This window comes from Megalobrama amblycephala, linkage group LG2, assembly GCF_018812025.1.
Source record: "Megalobrama amblycephala isolate DHTTF-2021 linkage group LG2, ASM1881202v1, whole genome shotgun sequence".
NCBI classification, from domain to species: domain Eukaryota; kingdom Metazoa; phylum Chordata; class Actinopteri; order Cypriniformes; family Xenocyprididae; genus Megalobrama; species Megalobrama amblycephala.
Window position 1 is genome coordinate 42,227,169 of NC_063045.1, and position 6,857 is coordinate 42,234,025.

Here is a 6,857-nt window from a genome sequence, read left to right on the forward strand (position 1 = left end):
GGGGACCAGATTACTAATCCACACTCGCACCTTTTACACTGTCTTACTCAATTTACTTTTTACTAAGGGAAATTTATGTATAGCCTAATTAATGTCATTTGTTTTAAAAAAGATTGTATTAACTGTAGCCTAAATGGGGAAACTTTGTTTTCAGTTGGCAAGCAATATTAAAGGGATAGTTCACCCAAAAAAAATTAAATTCTGTCATCATTTACCTACCCTCAAGTTTCTGTTGAACAAAGAAGATATTTTGAAGAATGTTTGTAACCAGGTTGCTTTGGGTCTAATACTATGGAAGTCAGTGGTGCCCCAGAACTGTTCAGTTTCCCACATTCTTCAGAATATCTTCTTTTGTGTTGAACAGAACAAATACATTTATACAGGTTTGGAACAACTTGAGGGTGTGTAAATAATGACATTTTTATTTTTGGGTGAATTATCCCTTTAATATCTTTATTAACAATATTAACATCTCAATGGCATTTTCTGTAAATTTGCAACAAACAAATGTAGCTACATATTACATTATACATTATACATTATACATATATATACATTATATTTGATTACAAGGTTAGAGAACATTTTCAACTCAGCCTCGTTAAAAAGTGCTTATTTTAAAATATGACAATCTACTGGGTGTTTACAGGAGACGAGAGGCGCTGATTGGGCCATGGTAGATCGACGCGTAAATCCACCAATCACAGCGTGCTTTTCTCGTGACGTAGGAACATTTGAAATTGACGAACAGCGCGAATGGTAGTTGAAGAAGTTGGCGCAAAATGTCCCTGGTCTGATTGTCTTTTTGACGGAAAAAGCGAGTACGGACTCGTTCACAAACAGAGTCGCGGCAGATACAGAGTTGTGATGGAGGATGTTTTACCCGCTGGGACAGTTTGTGGCCCAAACAACAGAACTGTCTCCTGGTCAACGGAACTCTGCCCTCAACAATAAATACTGGAATGTAAGTTTTTAAATGTCTTTTTCAGTTTACATCTTTCGTTTATCCTTTACGTATACACTAAAATCCGTTAGATCTTTCTTAGAATGACATGACAATTACATTAATTGTGGGTGTATACTGCTTTAGAATAACAGCTAACTTTTAGATTTGTTTTCATTCAGAATCAGACGGCCTACTTAAATATGGACACTGATGATGCAACAAAAAGTCTTCATTTACAACAAAGGTACTTTAATCCGTCGTTATGCGATATTGTGTTCTATATGAATACGGATACTGTGCATTTGCTACTTAAAAGTGTTAATCTGATTATTTCTTTTTAACTTAAATAATAATATTTAAGTAATTCATAAAGATATGTTGAAATGGGAAAGATATGTTTTAATTTTTTTAGGTACTTTGGGGCTGACAGACAGCCATTGTGAAGGACACAATCTGGCAAAAATTTACCTGCAGAAGTGAATGGGAGGATATGGGTAAGTGGTTTTGTAAGTTTTGTTGTAAATCTTAATAAAATGTCCTTTAGAAACAGTTTGTAGTAATTATTTACTAATATTTTCAAGAACAAAATTATGTTGGTTTAAGAAATGCAACATATTGTTAACCTATTTGAACATTATTATTATTATTATTATTATTAATAATATTATTATTATGTTTTCCTCCGAGACTAAATTTTTTAACCCTTAAAGGATTAGTTCACTTTCAAATGAAAATTAGCCCAAGCTTAAAGGCTTTTGCACACTGAGTCCAAAATTCGCATGCGAAACTTAAAATAAAAAAATAAATTCGACCTCACGTTATGTCAATTGCGTTTGCACACTGCCTCCGAAACTTTCGTCCGTCAAAAAAATATTCGGATCAGGTTCGATTTTCTGCGTTTTTCGCATCCGTGGCATGCGTTTTGAGAGACGTTTTGACAATTCAGAGCCACCGTACGCGAACGCAAAAATTCAGAATGCCATCTGACAAGTTGATCCACGTCTTCTACAGCACAAAACAGCAGCACTTAAAGGGCATATTGCAAGTTAGAGCATCAGTGATTCAATGTATAGAAAAATAATGTATTAAATAGATTTTCTTGAAAAAACACATATAAATACGCTACATAGGCTTCTGGAGTCATTTTTTGTGAGAGAATTTTACTTCCGCATCTGAAAAATGCCAAATCGGAAGTGACGTAACTCAAGGGAGCGCGATCAATATAAACAATAGGAAAACAATGGATCGCAATGACAGTTCGGATGCTGAGGAAATTGTAAATTTTTATTCATACTCGTATCACAAACCACAGCCATACAATTAGCCTGCTATGTGTTTAAAAGAGCAGGGACAGACCAGGATTAGACAAAATAACGGTCAAAATAGACAAATTGAGCTGTTGTGTGAGGAGAAGCAGTGGAGAACAGGGTAGTGACCGATGTTAGCTTAGCTAACGATATGTGCTCAGATCACAATATTGTACAGGTTATTATCATGATTCAGGCAATAGCAAAGCTATTGGTCATCTAGGAGTAACGTTATTGATTACTAATAACAGAATCTAATAAACCTTGATCAGGCCTATGTCACACGCCTTAATATCCGTCCACACTAAAGTTACGTGATATAGCGGTTTCTCATCACGACTGATTTGGTAGTTAGCAAATTAAATAATAAAGTAATAATAATAATAATAATAATAATAATAATAATAAAGATTTACGGTGCACAATTCACGTGTTCATCAAGCTGCATCTCTGACGGATCCGTGATCATGTCTCCCGCCCACGGCCAAACGTAGTAGTGTATGTGTTTCATGTAATGTTATCCTTTATTCATTAATTCTGTGTTATGAGTTTATTCCGTGCCCATTCACTGATAGTGTGAGGATGTATATGACGCCATGATTATGTAGTTGTGTGAACTTGAATGTATATACGTTTACAGTCAAGTTTATATACATGGCATGAATGAAATTGGAGTATTTACATTACCAGCACATAATTCAAAACTGTTTTGTGTGAGTGTGAGACTGTATGTATGTGTACATAATTTGTATTCATCAGTGTTGAAATTGATTCAAATAAAAATGGTGAAGAAGCATAGCGTGTGTAAGTTTATTCATTTAATATCATTATTTACAGTAGTATTACAATGTTGAACTCCATCATATCGCCAGGATGATAATCCTTCGGTCTATAATGAACACGTTTTTTCGATGCAGATGCAGAAGTGAAGTCCCGTCTCTTCACCTGCACAAAACACACCCCGGCACGGAAGATAGCAGCGTCCTTTTTCTTGTTATTAAACCTTTGGACTCGATGTCCTGACAGGCTGGAGTTTGTGCAACCTCCACAAACACAATAATTTACCATGACGATGATAAATAGAATACAAAAACTACAGAAAACACACTAATTCACGACCGCTGTCACTGAATACCAGCCTACTCTGCACTGAATCAACACAGAGCTCGGCGATCGACTCCCTTGAGTGACGTAATATGACGCGACGCTGAAAAAAAAGCGTTTTTTACAGAGACTGTCACTTTATCTACTAAATTCATGCCCTTATGTCCTGCAAAACATGTTTAAACCCTGCAGTACCCTTTTATATGGTATTTTTGTACAAGGTTATATATTCATCTTGAAAAAAATGTTTAACCTGCAATATGCACTTTAATGACAAACAACGTGCGGTTAATGAAGGCCTTCTGAAGTGTGAAGCGATGCATTTGTGTAAGAAAAATATCCATATTTAACAAGTTAGGAAGTAAAATATCTAGTGCTCTGGCCAAAGCTAGATATTTTACTTCATATACACCTAGGATGGCTTGGGTGAATAAAGCTTGGTGTCATTTTCAAGCACCAAACACAGACCTTAAGACTGTTCTGAAGTTCAGTGCTATCATTTGTAACTGATCAGACTTAACAGTTGTCATATACAGTGTTAAGTTAGGCAACCCTTTGCAGAATCTGTGAAAATGTGAATAATTTTAACAGAATAAGAGCGATTCATACAAATTGCATGTTGTTTTTTATTTAGTACTGTCCTGAGTAAGATATTTTACGTAAAAGATGTTTACATATAGTCCACAAGAAAATAAATAGCTGAATTTATGAAAATAACCCTGTTCAAAATTTTGGGAACCTTTGGTTCTTAATACTGTGTCGTTACCCGGATGTTTTTTTTTTTTTTTTTTTTTTTTTTTTTTGGTGATGATTGTTCATGAGTCCCTTGTTTAACAGTTTTAACAGTTAAAACTGCCCAATATTCCCAGACCCCTGACTCTTAATGCATCGGGTTTTCCTTCTGGAGCATCAGTGAATGTTTGAAACTTTTTTAATAGTTGAGTTTAAGTACCTTAGTTGTTCTCAGTGTGAAAAGATGAATCTCAAAATCATACAGCCACTGCTGGAAAGGGTACAAATATGCAGAAGATGCTGAAAAACTGAAGAATCTGCAGGAGCTGGAGGATTTTTCTGAAGAACAGAGCTCAGTTTAACTGCTCAGGACAAACAAGAGACTCATGAACAACCATCACAAAACACACAAACAGTCGTGGATCATCAGGTAGTGACACAGTACTTGAGAACTTGCAGTTGCAACTTTTTATCTCACAATTCTGAGATAAGTCAGCCAAAAAAAGCAATTGCACAATGACATTGACATTGTAACTCCCAATTGCGAGAAAATGTCAGCAGTTTATGTTTTTTCTTATTCCATAGTGGAAACAAGCGTCCATACGCACATACTGTAGCTCATATATAACGTGCAGATTGCAAACGGAAACCTCCAGGAGCACAGAAACTTGTCAACTGTCCTATAACTTAAAAATAACAAAACAGTGTAGAAACTGAAAGTTATGGCATATATTTTTCTTTCTGCTTTTAAAGTAACTAAAACCTACAACTTCACTATTAGCAAAGAGATGCTACACTGGTAGGATCAATTCACACACAGTTGCTCTCGCTGATGCATTCAAATACAGTGCTACTTTATCTGTATCTAAATGAAAAGAAAAGCAGAAATCTGTAAGAGATGTAACGATCCATAGACAAAATAACTGATGAAAACTAGCTATGGTGTAGCAATAGAATTGTTGGCAGCGTTCTGCTGCAGCTCTGCACAAGTTGACTCGAGTTCGAGTCTCGGTTCAAGGTTCATGCTTTTCAAGCCAACATCAAAGTTTGTAGTTGTGTTATTAACATAATGGATTAAGTAGATGTGTTTTAAATAGCAAACAGAGTAGATACTTAAAGTATTATATCTATTGAATATCAATATTGTTTGCGCTCTTAAAATGTAATATGTATTTTGTGTTTACACTGTTGTATGCTCCTCTGTTATAGGCTCTGAGGAAAAACTCTACACACAGACGCTCTACACACATAGACGGCTCAATGCTGCTAACTGGCAGAGCAGCTGGAAAACTAAGTCAAAAAAACTAGAACGTTAATACGGATGACTGTATTATTTTTCTGCAAGAACCAGGTCAAGCAAAGACAGTGATGAGCACTCAGAGCAAACACAGCAGTCAGACGCAGGATTTCTTTTTTGAATATTTAGGAGAACATTCTGGGAACAAAAATAAAACTTCCTGTTAAATAACTATAAGAATGTTAGGGGATAATGTTCTAATGTTATGACTAAACATTTGTAGAAGGTCATCGCAAAACGTTTTTAGAGTGTTTTGTAGAGAATGTTATCTTACCTTTTTAGAAGAACATTCTAAGAACAAAAATAAACTTTCCCACTACAAACTTTATAAAAACATTGGGAAATAATGTTCTAACAATGTTATGACTAAACAGTTTTAGAATGTTTTAGAGAATGTTATCCTACCTTTAAGGAGAACATTCAGGGAACTAAAATAAAACTACCCACTACAAACTTTATAAAAACATTGGGAAATAATGTTCTAACAATGTTATGACTAAACAGTTTTAGAATGTTTTAGAGAATGTTATCCTAACATTTAGAAGAACATTCTGGGAACTAAAATAAAACTACCCGCTAAAAACATTATAAGAACGTTAGGGAATAATGTTCTAAGAATGTTATCGCTAAACATTTGTAGAATGTTTTTTAGAGAATGTTATCCTAACATTTAGAAGAACATTCTGGGAACTAAAATAAAACTACCCGCTGAAAACATTATAAGAACGTTAGGGAATAATGTTCTAACAATGTTATCGCTAAACATTTTTAGAATGTTTTTTAAAGAATGTTATCCTAACTTATAGAAGAACATTCTGGGAACTAAAATAAAACTACCCGCTAAAAACATTATAAGAACGTTAGGGAATAATGTTCTAAGAATGTTATCGCTAAACATTTGTAGAATGTTTTTTAGAGAATGTTATCCTAACATTTAGAAGAACATTCTGGGAACTAAAATAAAACTACCCGCTGAAAACATTATAAGAACGTTAGGGAATAATGTTCTAACAATGTTATCGCTAAACATTTTTAGAATGTTTTTTAAAGAATGTTATCCTAACTTATAGAAGAACATTCTGGGAACTAAAATAAAACTACCCGCTAAAAACATTATAAGAACAATACATGATAATGTTCTCAGAACATTTTTAGAACAAAAAATTTCTAGCTGGATTGTACTTCAAAACATTTTCGGTGTAACGGCCACGGTTCAGCTCGTCTGCGATATTCTTTGCGGCGTCCATCTTCATTAAATTTTGATATCAGCTAGAGCCGGCCAGAGCGCTGCATAAATAAGTAGCCACGCTTCCCTTGGAGGGCGGCGGCAATAACAAAAGAAACAAAAGCCGGCGTATCCGATTCCAGTATGGAAATACAAACAGACAATGACACGCCCCTACTGTGAGATAGAATCCCAGAAAAACAAGCCGATTTCAACCTCAAAATGTACGCTTTTGAATAAACCAAT

At 34.8% G+C, this 6,857-nt stretch overlaps 1 long non-coding RNA gene across 1 annotated transcript; it reads left to right on the top strand.

Moving 5' to 3' along the window:
• Positions 1-357: 357 nt before the first annotated feature.
• On the top strand, positions 358-5,814 carry LOC125259115. Its single transcript, XR_007182727.1, has 4 exons — positions 358-964; positions 1,126-1,190; positions 1,359-1,440; positions 5,299-5,814. It is a non-coding gene; the product is annotated as an uncharacterized LOC125259115 (long non-coding RNA).
• The last annotated feature ends 1,043 nt before the right edge of the window (positions 5,815-6,857 follow it).